We start from the raw sequence: 13,173 nt of genomic DNA, 5'->3' as shown, positions 1-13,173 counted from the left end.
AGGTCAAAGGATATACCCTCTTGGGTATACATGGGGATTACACACCTGTGATTAATCTAACAAACTGCTGGAGATCTGATTGTTTCTTCATAGAACTGCAGCTGAAATAACAGTTCTTTGGCAGTAAAATAAATGTAACCCCTTGTGGTGCCCCTAGACATACAAGATAATTACAACAAAGTACATTCATAGGGGGTTAAGACCCTCCTGCTGCATCATTAAAATAAACGGACCTGTGATAACTGATGCAGCCATGGGAGTGCCAGAGAGGAGCATGGCACTCAAAAGATGAAAGAGGTCTGTTCTCCTCTTGAAGCATGCATGTGACTTCCATTAACCTTAGTGGAAACTGAGACTTGTATTCAAAACTAGACGGAAAAGTAAGAGACAGGTCTTGTCCCACTGAAGACAGTTGGAGTTTTGCCTTTGACTTTAGTACAACAAGGATTTGGCCCTGCACTTTGAAGATTTCAATCTAAATTTAATTCAGATCCAAAATTTCATAAAGTCATAGAAGTTAGAGATGGAAAAAATCTACTAATGATGGAGTCCATCCTGTTGTCAGCCTAGGCTTGATCCTTGCAGTATATATCCCCTTGCTCTGTCCATTCTAGTTATAAATGCCTCCAGTAATGGGCTTTCATTACTTTCTTTGGGAGGCTGTTCTTCACTCTAGTAGATCAGTGGTTTTCAACCTGTGGTCCACAGACCCCGGAGATCTGCAGATTATGTCTAAGATTTCCCAAGGGGTCTGCACCTGCATTTGAAATTTTTTAGGGGTCCGCCAGTGAAAAAAATGTTAAAAACCACTGTACTAGATCTAACAACCAGGATGTTTTCCTACCATTCCTCCAGAATCAGAAAGATAGCACTGTATTGGTTCACATTTCAAAAGTTGTCTTAACTACCACAAGAACTATAAGCTTTTTTTAAAAAAACAAAGTCTTAAATTCATTGTAGGAATCCATTTACACATGCAAGTTTGTCTGTCAGGCAACCATGTTCTAACAGTGTTAGGGGAGTATGATGTTATTATGCAACTTTCGACAGTCTATTTGCCTGTGTAGATGGGACCCTTAGCTAGATGAATACATCACGTCAACTGCATCCAGCTAGTGAGCAGGGAATCTGATGTTCATGCTATAGGAGGTTTGAGTTCCAGGCTCAAACTTGTTTGGAACATGTGGAAGCAAGTGTGATTAGATTTGGGAGCAGCAGAAGACAGAGCTTTTCCAAAAATACATTCTTGTACATACAACCTATATCAGGCATGATAAGTAACTATAGCCAACTTCCTTGGCCAGAAGTAGATTTGACTCCTCCCAGTGTGAGACCTGGAGAGTAAAAAGAGTAAAGCAAAGGTGTGGGAGGGAATCCTTAGTTTTAGAGATGCTTCTTTGTCATGGGGAAGAAAAAGTGGAAACTATATACTAATTTACCACAAAATTACAAAATGCAGGTTTTAACACATTTTTAAAGGGCTATAATTTAAGGTGAAATGTATTATTGGACTGTGCACAACAAAGTATGTGGTTTATTCTCCATTGTGTACCACACATGTAAAGAATAAACCCTGAAGAATAAGAGAACTGAAAGTAAATACAAAAACAATTAAAAATGCCAATAAAAGCTACTGATTTAAAGAAAATTTAAAAATACACTAAGTGAAAATGACCACTTTCTTCCATTGTTATGAACTGTATGTGACTGTATATACTGCTTTAAAGCAATATGTGTGAATTTCACAAGGTGTTTTTTTGTTTTAGTTTTGGTAACAAAGCATCACTGACAATTCTTTACAAATCTCGTGGGGGTTTTCACAGGGGGGGTTCTGCCAAAAATATCCTGTTCTGCATTTGGACAATTTTTCTTTACAAATTAATTACCATGTCTTAGTACAAAGAGTAAGATAACAAAATATATTAGCCAAAGAAAAGCCTTTGATGTTCTGGGACTGGAACAGGCCAGCTCAAGGGATTGGAATGGAATACAGAGGCTTCATCTTTAGGTTACCAGACTGAATCCAGCTCAAATAAGTAGGGATAGAAAGTCACTATCTCGTGACTATTTGGGGGCCTTGGTGAAAGGAGTTGATGCTTTATAGACCTGTCTACCAAGCAAATTATATTGTACATAAGGATCATGTTATAACATGATAGGCCCCTGGTTTGGCCCTGCCTGTGTAGAGCAGGGCAAAGCCATATCATGCTTGTGTAAAGATCAGGGCTGTAATAGTGTTCTGTAACATGGCTGACATGATTTAGTACAAATCCAAATAAATATTAACATATGTTCAGGATGCCATTGTAGGTACAACTCCACAAGATAGTAACATTTCCTGTGTTAATGGTCAGTTTCCTCATGGATAAGTGTCCACATCACAATCAGGGGCGGCTCTAGCTTTTTTGCCGCCCCAAGCACGGTAGTCAGGCAGCCTTCGGCGGAGCGCCTGCGGGAGGTCCCCGGTCCCGCGGATTCGGCAGCATGCCTGCGGGAGGTCTGCCGGTCCCGCGGCTTCGGCGTACCCACCGCTGAATTGCCGCCGAAGCCGCGGGACTGGCAGCCTGACTGCCGCCCTCACAGTGACCGGCAGGGAGCCCCCCGTGGCTTGCCGCCCCAGGCACGCACTCGGAGCTCTGGTGCCTGGAGCCGCCGCTGATCACAATTGCATTAATCGGTACTCTTATTGGCAGTGCCACATGCTGTAAACGGGCATAAAAAATGAACTACCCTCCCACCCCTAGAGATGTTTATTCCAGGTCAGGGTTGAGGCACAATGGTACAGTAAGGAAAACTTGTATTTTCACCTCCAAACTGTGCTATTCCCACTGTAAATAAATAGAAAAATACAGTCTGCTTTTCCTGAACACTAATATTTACCTAGATTTTAAAAATATATTATAATAATGTAATAATGGACCAGATTCAGTCTTCATTAACATTTGTGCAGGCCCCCATCCTCTTCAAAGAAGTTCTACACTGTAACGAAAAGCAAAATATGATCCATTCTTCTGAGCTCAAATACAGAAAAAGAAACAAATGTGAGTTAAAGACAGAACAGAAGCCTGCACTTCACACTTCCTGTGGGAAATGTCAGACCTTGAATACTACTTTAAAATAACCTATTCATTTTATAACCTAAGTTTGAAGAAAATCTTAATGGAAATGAATAGCAAATAAACAATAAATTAATGAAGTAATAATGTAAAGTCTCCTTTTGAAGTTGGTGAAGTCTAACATACTACACAGTACACTGTCATTACAATCTTATGTCAGTGGGAGTTTTATTTTAAAACGCACATCTAACTAACCTAATACAGTATGCTGCACAGATGCAATGTTAGAAGGCTTCATGAAAGAATAGTTTACATATGCAAAACAGCTCTTTTAAATTGAGTATTTCAACAAATTATTTTATCTTCAGTACATCCTTTCTGTAAATCAACCTTTTTGACTTTGCAAAAAAAAATCTGTATTTATCATAAAGGTTGTATTTATCAGTTTGGCACTCATTTAACTGCAAATATTCTTTAAAAAGTGTTCTCAGGATGATATGTTGTCTGATAAGGATCTTTCTGAGTTGAAATTTAACTACAAACAGGCTTTGTTGTATAATTTAGCACGGCTCTGTCTGTTCTACCCTATAACTGTACCACTGTTACATACTTTGGTGAACTGAGACTAGATATTTTTTAGTTATTGATTGTTTCATATCTCTTTGAGTATGCTCATTTTTTTAATGGATTTTGATATGTCTGTACAACAAAAAGCTCATACTTATCAAATTCTCACCATCTTCTCATGGCCCACCTGAACCAGTAATGCTATGACTGGTACTCCTCTTCTCACTTCTTTTCCTGCTACTATTCAAACTTCTGATGGCACCATACAGCATTCTCTGTAATTTCTTATTCCCTTCTTTTGTGAAACCATTGACTCATCACCAACAACACAATAGCAACTCCCTCAGATGCTAAGGCCTTTGCAAGGGACTCCTAGATAAAGCCAAAAGGGGTCATTGTGATCATCCAGTCTGATCTCCTACACTGGATTTTTTAAATCAATTCCTGTTTGAACAAGAGCATATCTTTTAGAAAAACACCCAGTCTCCCCAAGTTATCTATTGTTTTCCACCCAATGCTTCAGGATTGTGACTCTGTCTTACTGTAATTTTGTACTAAACAGGCTACCCAGTTCCACTCATATAAAAGAACTGTAATTTTATGGTGTCTTTCCCAAGTGTTCTTCAGAGTGATCTCTGAAGAACACTTGGGAAAGACACCATAAAATTACAGTGGAATAAATAGCAGTGGAAGAGAGAAATTCAGAGACACCAACAAAGAAGAGAGCTGTTTTCAGCTAAGTTCAGAAATGAGTTGAATAGGCTGAAGGCAGGACTTGCAGATAGGGCTATACTGAAATTCAACTTTTTAAATATTTTATTTGACTGAATTCTGGTCAGAATTTTGATATCTGTCTCTAGCTGAATAATTTTTCATATACCAATTTGAAGCTGAATCATTAGGAACAGGAAGTATACCCTTGCCTTGCATTGATAGTATGGCCATCTTGGGCATTTCTTCTCCACTCAGTCCGGTCTGAAGTTAAGAAGGAATATAGAAGGAATGCACATGTACTTGGGGAAATTATTCATGGAACCTGTTACCAAGGGAGTTGGCATCAAATCATAGAAAGGATACGCTCCAAAGACTAGATAAAAATTAGAGTGCCACATTCCCTATTGGTTTCAGTGGGGTCCAAGCAGGGCAACAGAATTAGTATCAGAAATTTTACAGTGGAAAAGAGTAATAAGGAAATTCTACTGTCCCTTTTTTTTGTGATTTTCTAACAATAATTCTTTTATTTAAATGATTCTTTCCAGAACCAGTGTGCTGAATGCTTTTATAATTAAAAAAAGCCAGGTTTGAATTATAGAAAATAGGCAATTCCTACTGATAAGAGATGGGATCTGGCAACTACTGGTTTCAAAGGATGTGTCATTCTCCAGTTACAAGACTGATTGAAGACAAGTGTGGAAGAAGGACTGCAATGGGTCTTTGGAAAGAAAAATAAGAAATAAATATATTTAAATTAATTTGGGAGGAAAACATTAACTAAACTAGAGAATTTTCATATATGATAAAAAAACACTTTGACCAGAATCTTTATTCTAAAGCCCTGCAAGTCATTAATTCAGTGTAGAAAGCCAGCAGTGAACTTAATACTTCATATCAATATTTCCTTTAAGACTTGGAGAACTAGAGGAGACCTGTGGAGCAAGCCCCAGAAGAGGAATCGGACACCAAATCCCCAGTGCTGCAAAGAGAACTATGTGGCCAGATCCCTGGGCCCACACAGAACCCTGATGACTTCAGTTTGGCTCCTGGATTCTATGGCAAGAGACTTGATGTAATTTATAGTACACCCTCTTCCTTCCCCACCCCCCACTCCCAAGAAAGTAAAGACACCAAACGAAAAAAGGAAAAAACTAAAATGTTAAACACGAACTTCTTTAACAATCTCTTTTTCTCTCTTCCACTCTATTTGTATCGTTTTCTTAAATGGAAAGCTCTTGCTTGGTAATCTTTCAGATGGTATCAAATGTCCTTAGTCGAGAAAAAATTTAGGTGGTAGAGCTTAGCTCTCAGGTTACATTGCTAAGTCTAGTTCTGTTTCTTCTTAAAGCAAAACAAGATAAATGCGCACAGGAGGAGAGAGAGAAAACTTGTAGGAGACAGGAGACAGACATTGCATTTTCCTGTGCTCAGAGTTTAGAAGTTGGAAAATTACAGGCATAATATACAGCCCTTGTTAGTCACTCCAGTATCTGGAAAACTTTTACCAGAATTAGACTGCTCCATCACTCCTAACTTACCTAGTGTTGCAAAGGCAGATGTGTCCTAGCTGCCTAAGCCAGATTCCTGTTAAACAGAACACAATACATAAATAAAAACAAAAAATAAGGTGGAGGTGGAATTTAACACACTGGGGAGAAGGGGGCTAACAGAAACCTTAGATTCACATCTCAGGAATTGCTCAACAATCAGTCATACAAACAGGGATCCTGTGACTCTAAGAACCCTTTGATGCCAGTTGGCAAAGGATTGACTGTTCTGTATCGGCAACTCTTATCAGGCCTGACACACTCACTACATCTAAGACTTTGCTGTCATAGTATTTATCATAAAGAATGTTGTATGAGATCTTAAATGAAAGCAAAGATCATGCTGATCAATCACATAATTGTGAAATGTAAATACTGATTATATTTAAAATTATGTCTATATATTGGAAATGTCCTACTTTGCAGAGGTGAAAAACTGCCCTTACCAGACAGAGGGATGTGTTTTCAGATGTCTGCCTAGGTTCATATGTAGATTAAGCATTGTAAAGCCAACACAATGAAAGCCCTATTTACATGTGAAAGTCAAAGGGGAAAACAGTTCAACGGCAGGGAGGATGTGAAACAACAGGAGTATGGGAAGCTACATTGGAGCCAGCACCCCAGGAAGGGAGTCATCCTGTCTTTGGGGGGAGAAAACTATGAATTTTGGGAAATAAAATGTCTTTTTGCTTCTCCTTATATCATCCATCAGTAAGGAAGCAAAAAGGACCACACTTTTTGCATTCATGTAAGTTGGATCCTGGCCATGTGGGCTAGTGGCATTGGGAGGTTGCTCTGAGAGAGAAACTGCTTTATGATGTAACCTGTTAAAAGTTAAGTTTACACTCTAAGAAGCATGTAGTACCTTGTTTTACATGTAACCTGTTGTTCTTATTCTCCTTGCTCGCCATCTCTTAAGTCTTAATCTCTGTAAATAAATGTATTTGTTTTCACTATTTGTAGATTCCAGTGCTGTGTTATAAAGGACCTGATCCTGACTTGTATCCATCAGCTGTGTGTACACTCTCTCTGGGGACAGCTTACCTAGTAATTACAGTGAGTGTCTCGTGACAAGGCTGAATACTACAGGGCGGATGCTTCTGAGAAGCTCGGGGACTTGAGTACACCAAGTGTTAACCTGCAAGGCAAAGTAGGGGCTGGTAGAGCTCTGACTGAGGAGAGTGTTTGAGTGGCAATGTCAGGGAACTGACATCCTGCTACCAAAAGGAAGACTCGCTCACACTGGAGGCAGGAGGGTAACATGGTGACTCAGTCCTGGACACCTCAAGAAAATGTCACAGTTGCCATCTGGTTCCCGCTCCTCTGCTCTGAATGAGGATCAGGAAAAAGAAGGCCCAGTGATGTAATAGTAAATCCTTGGGTCCAGGGGTGCTGGAATAATTTTTATAGTGGGAGATGATGGAAACCATGTATTTGATGTTTATTATTACTTCAAGCCAGGGGTGCAGCAACACCCCAGCATCCCTAGTTCTAGCACCACTGCTTGGGTCTCGGTATGTTAGGCTAGTGGTGGCAGCAGTCAAGACAGTGATGTTGATGCTAGTCAGTGTGATATGATATTCCCAGCTTCCTAAGTGACCTTCAGGAAAAAAAAAAAGCTTGCAACCTTGTCCCATCAAAGCTATCCAAGCAAAACAATGCCTGATGGTTATGTATACATATGTCCTTTCATCTAAAGAAGGTTTTAGTCGGTTGCTATGAAAATTCTGATACTGTTACAGAAGCCTTGAAAAGCTCTAAAGGTTTTAGTTCCCACAGATTGATTTACACCATTTGTTTGGAGGGGGAGTACAGAATGGAGTCAAATAACTTTATAAAACACATTCATAGGTGACAGGAAGGTCACTTTAACCCAGCACCCACTTTGGACAATTAAGATTTTACCCCAGCGTGGCACTCAGCACACCATTTATTATAATATTCACACACACAAAAACTACATTAAAAGCCTAAGGTTAAGGTTGCAAAGTTAAGCATTACAAAGTTAGGAAATGCCAGTGTGACAGTGTACCCCATAAGGCTTTATGGGGGGGTGCTTATAAATGTATGTATGACATAACCGGAATATGTTTTGTGCTGCCTGTGCCATGTAATATATCTCCGTAAAGGTTATGGTCTACTATATCTATTCATCCTATTTGTACATATATATCATTTTCTACTTGAGGTTAAGAATATGGGCTGTATGCTTGCTTGGTTTCTAAGTAAGCTTTGTGAGGCATTTAGTCAGCTTCTTTAGGAAGGAATTCGCCAGGTTAAGTACCTGATCAGGAAACACTTGGGGAACAATGCATCTTGGAATGCTCCAATCCACATAAGAAGTCTTCCTGGAGACATGCAAGATACCATGTGGACAATGGCTTCGGCTTGTAAAGACTGAGTCATGCAGGGACATGTGACTTGCCCAGGTGACTCCAGAACTCTATCTTGGAGCTGGACTTTGCATAGGAGGGAGGAGGGGGGTCTCCACCCACAAGAGAGAGTCTATTTAAACCTGTGGGAGACCCCTCCATTTTGTCTTCAGCTGGCTAAAGAAGGAGCCTCTCCACCCCCCCCAGGATACTTGAAGGAAACTGAAACAAAGGACAATAACTACAGGGGTTGTGAGTGATTGCTGGACCCAGGCTAAAAGGAGATTAGCCTGTAAAAGGGAGCATTCTGGAACTGGTGAGGAACTTATCTGTATTTAGTTTGATTAGACATAGATTTGCGCGTTTTATTTTATTTTGCTTGGTGACTTACTTTGGTCTGTCTGTTACTACTTGGAACCACTTAAATCCTATTTTCTGTATTTAATAAAATCACTTTTTATTTAGTAATTTACTCAGAGTATGTATTAATACCTGGGGGAGCAAATAACTGTGCATATCTCTCTATCAGTGTTATAGAGGGCGAACAATTTCTGGGTTTGCCCTGCATAAGCTTTATGCAGGGTAAAACGGATTTATTTGGGTTTAGACCCCATTGGGAGTTGGGCATCTGAGTGCTAGAGACAAGCACACTTCTGTGAGCTGTTTTCAGGTAAACTTGCAGCTTTGGGGCAAGTGATTCAGACCCTGGGTCCGTGTTGGAGCAGATGGGAGAGTCTGTCTCCGCAAGACAGGGTGCTGGAGTCCTCAACTGGCAGGGAAAACAGGAGTAGAGGTAGTCTTGGCACATCAGGTGGCAGCTCCCAAGGGGGTTTCTGTGATCCAACCCGTCACAGCCAGAATTAAGGTTGCCTGTGCAAACCTAATTCAGCCCCCTTGTGCATATGCATTGTGATACAGTCTTTAATTACATTAGCTTATGCAATTTTTTTCCACAGAATGCCTGCCTAATTCAGTGCCCAGGATGAGCCTACTCTGGAGATGAATCAAGGAAGGCTGTTGTCTCTAGGACTCTATTTTCCTCCCTCTTCTCCCCAGCCAACAGGCTCCCATCTTCTGTCCCATTTCCCTCACTGTCTCCCAGCCTTCCTACCCAACCAGTCCCAGTCCCTCCTTCTCCCCACTCCCAGTCTCCTCACGTCACCAGTCCAAGACTTCCCTCCTTATCTGTTCCCAGTCTCCTTGCCCAGACAATCCCACTCCCCCACATACCTCAACTCCCATTCACAGTTGCTCCTCCCCCTGACCCAGTCCCACCAGACTGCTCGTTCCAATCTACTTCTTTCCTTCTCCTTGGTCCACCTTTTGTCACCTCCTGCATTCAAATCAGTTACCTTCCTCCTCCATGATAGAGTTGGGCATCTGTCTGGCTGCCAGAAGGGGCATTATAGAGAGCACTGGAGAGAAATGTGCTCAGTGCCCAGCCCAGAGCACCTGGGAGTAGTCATTACAGGGAAAGTCTGGCTTAACTTGTGTAGGCCTGGGCTGGAGCCTGCTCATTGAGGATGTCGTATGTACACTCTAGTCATGCATAGGAACAGTGAGAGGCTGGAGCATGCTTAGTCTCTCTGTGGCGATGGCACATGTGTAGTCTGGTCAGTGCTAGGAGCAATGAGATGCTGGAGCATGCTCAGTGAAGACAATCTTTGGAGATTTTAGCTGCTAAAATTGAACTCCCTACTGAGCATGTTCAAACTCACTTTTCAAAGGCTTATAGCTAGGGCCCTACCAAATTCATGGCCATGAAAAACATGTCACAGACCGTGAAATCTGGTCTTTTGTATACTTTTATCCTATAGCAACAATTTCTCAACCTGGGGGTCCCAACCCAAAAAGGGGTTACAAGGCTATTGTAGGGGGTTGAGGTAGTGCTACCCTTACTTCTGTGCTGCCTTCAGAGCTGGGTGGCTGGAGAGTGGTGGCTGCTGGCTGGGCGCCCAGCTCAGAAGGCAGTGCCACCGCCAGCAGCAGCGCAGAAGTAAGGGTGGCAATCCCTGGGTGGCAATGGTGGCAAGACCAGAAGAGGCAATCCCACCCTTACTTCTGAATTAAGGGCTTTACATGTTTATATTTTGCCATTTTAAAATACATATTCATGCTTTGTTACACCGTAAAACTTAAGATTTAAATAACTGAAACCATGAAATTCAAGATTTTTTAAATGCCATGACCATGAAATTTATGAAAATGGACTTTGAATTTGGTAGGGCCATGCTTATAGCTTAGCTTAGCCAAATCTGGGGGCAAATTTCACAGGAACAGCAAAAAGCACATCCCTAACACAAAGGCCACAACTCTGCCAAATTTCAAGTCCCTGTTCCAAAGCATAGGTCTTGCTACAGCTTTTCAAATAAGCTAGCTAGAAATTTTTTAACATGGACAAAACAATGTGTTTTTTCCCTAGCCCCATTCTTGGAAACAGTTGAACTCTTTTGACAGAAATTTTCCAGAATAATTCAATGTGACTCAGACACCCAGCATGGAAAATTTCGGACCAAAGAATTAATATTTGGCAAAGTTATAAGCAACTGAAAACAGTCCTATTATGGTAAGTTTTGAACAACCTTAATTATAGGCAGTGCTACCAGCTCCGCTAATAATACTTCACATTTCTATATCACATTATTGTTTCAAAGCAATGTACAAACATTAATGTTGTAACTGTACATTTTTCTGAACTTTACATTTTTCATCATCTGTTTCCATAACCTTGGGCTACTATATGTAAAAAGAATAACTTACAAAAATAAACAGTGCAATCACATCCTATAAATATCCTGTAAAATTAAAGGATGAAAGTGTTTTTTTAGAAAAAGTTTACAAGCACTGCAAATTTCTCTTGGTAAGTTACTAAAGCATTTAGCACAATATACACGTTAATCCTCATGTAGCTGAAATCTTCGAGGATTATTTACTAAGCAAAAATACAGTAGCCACGGTAGTTAGAAATCAAGACAAGCACATTTCCAGGAGGTATAGCAGACATTCACAGCATTGGTTAGGCAGAACATTCCACACCTAAAAAAAATTAATGTAAAGTGTTTGCACTACCGTTATAGTGGCAGAGTATGGAAAAGAAAAAAGTAAGTTAAAAAGCACTGAATCTGAGCTTATTTAAATTAAAAACTGACAAGATTTCATTAAACTTTTCAAAACCGTAGTCCTCTGCCCACAAAGCAAAATGCTAACAAAATAAACTTCTAATTTAAATTACAAATACTTCTAGGATACTTTAAAACGTTTATTCTTTTCATTTAACCTGATGATGAAAAATGCCTTTGGGATTTTGCCTAGAATAATGTTTTACAGTATGTAGTCTAATAAAGAGGCTTTTCGCTTAAACTTGGATCAGATACAATTACTGCTCCCACCTCTTAATCAATTAAAAATATATATCGGAACAGCACATGCCTTGTAAGAGGCAAAATGCAGGAGTTATTCTCCTCTATGACCACGCATAATTACAATTTAAATTTAATGGGAGCTATGCATGCACATTGAATAGAGACTATATTGCATAATATGAAGGGGGTTTGTGTACCTCTATAAAAATTAATACACTGCTAGATTCAGATTAACTCTGATTGGCAGAATGTAATAGCTCCCCTGTGGAAAAGTCACCATGGGTGTGGGGACAGGGAGAGAGAGGCAGCGTGTCAGTAGCTTTTTTAAAATATATATATGTATATTGAAGAAAATTAGAAATGTATTGAGAAAAATACCAAACATAAAATTTGTGTGTGTACATTCAAAGTAGAATGGCTACAAAACTGCCACATCTATGCCACCAACCCTATACATTGTTTATTCTAAACAATCTACACTGGTGTTAGTGGAGATGTTACCTTTAAATATTTAAATGAAAAACTGTGGGACGCCACACTTCAAACATGCCATGAAACATACCTACAACTGGCTTTAAATGCAGAATGGAAAGGCATTTATATTTTGTAGGTATAAATTGTCCATCACACCCACAGATTATAAATAGTAGGAACACTTTCAAAAAACCATAAACCTTGGTGTTTAATACTATTTGATATGTGTCTAATAAAATGTATCTAACCAGTGCCCAAAGTTATTTCACAGAGCATGGCAGAACTTTAACTTTATATATGGAGCTATATTAAAAAGGTGGGAGGAGAAAAGTATAGCACTCCATTGACTGCCTTATGCCTAGCCCTTCTAGATGGGAGGACAGCAAGGCAGCAAAGACAACAACGAATAGATGGTCTAGGGAAATCTGAGCTTTTAATTATTTATACTTTCCTGCTCCCTTCTACCTACCCAATATCGCAGGACATTTAAGTAACTGGTGATAGAAAATATTATTGGTGAACTATCAATGATATTTCTACACAAAACATCATTTTTATGAGCTAATTTATCCCCAGAGTTTGTTTTGCTTGTACTTGGAGCAAGTAAAGGTGGCAGGCTTTTCATACAACCTTTCAAAAAATAAATCAAACATTTTATTTTTAAAAATGTCATGGACCAGAGGCATGATGAAAAAGGTAGTGGAAAAAGAGCAGTTACGAATAACAGATGTTTTACAGAGAAAAGAAGCCTTAACTGGTAACTTACTATTTATGATCAGCTAATTCTCTCTGCTTGGGCAGCCAACAGCTGTAAAAACATCCCAAAATATGCCTACTCACAAGTGAAGGGGGAAAACTATCTAAATCAGTGGCAAAACCTGTGGCTCTGGCAACACTACTGGAGTCAATGGGCTTGATTCTCCTTCTGCTCCCCCTGCAAAGTGAGTAGGGCCAGAGCCAGCACTAGGCATAAGCAGACTAAGCAATTGCTTAGGACCCCAAGTAGCTCAGGAGGCCACCCTATTCACTTTTTATTATAAGAACTTGCCTTTTTTAGTACGGGGGGAGACCAAAAAATATT

The 13,173-nt window shown here is 39.9% G+C and overlaps 1 long non-coding RNA gene across 1 annotated transcript; it reads right to left on the bottom strand.

The window, feature by feature from the left end:
• Positions 1-3,798: 3,798 nt before the first annotated feature.
• LOC135981088 (uncharacterized) lies at positions 3,799-12,929 on the bottom strand. The gene is made up of 3 exons (XR_010598053.1): positions 12,859-12,929; positions 5,876-5,921; positions 3,799-3,995 (listed from the first exon to the last, which is right to left on the bottom strand). It is a non-coding gene; the product is annotated as an uncharacterized LOC135981088 (long non-coding RNA).
• Positions 12,930-13,173: the final 244 nt, after the last annotated feature.

The sequence above is a fragment of the Chrysemys picta genome, chromosome 2, assembly GCF_011386835.1.
Source record: "Chrysemys picta bellii isolate R12L10 chromosome 2, ASM1138683v2, whole genome shotgun sequence".
In the NCBI taxonomy this organism is placed as follows: Eukaryota; Metazoa; Chordata; order Testudines; family Emydidae; genus Chrysemys; species Chrysemys picta.
Note: the sequence above shows the minus strand (reverse complement) of the source record. Positions and strands in the feature narration are given on the sequence as shown.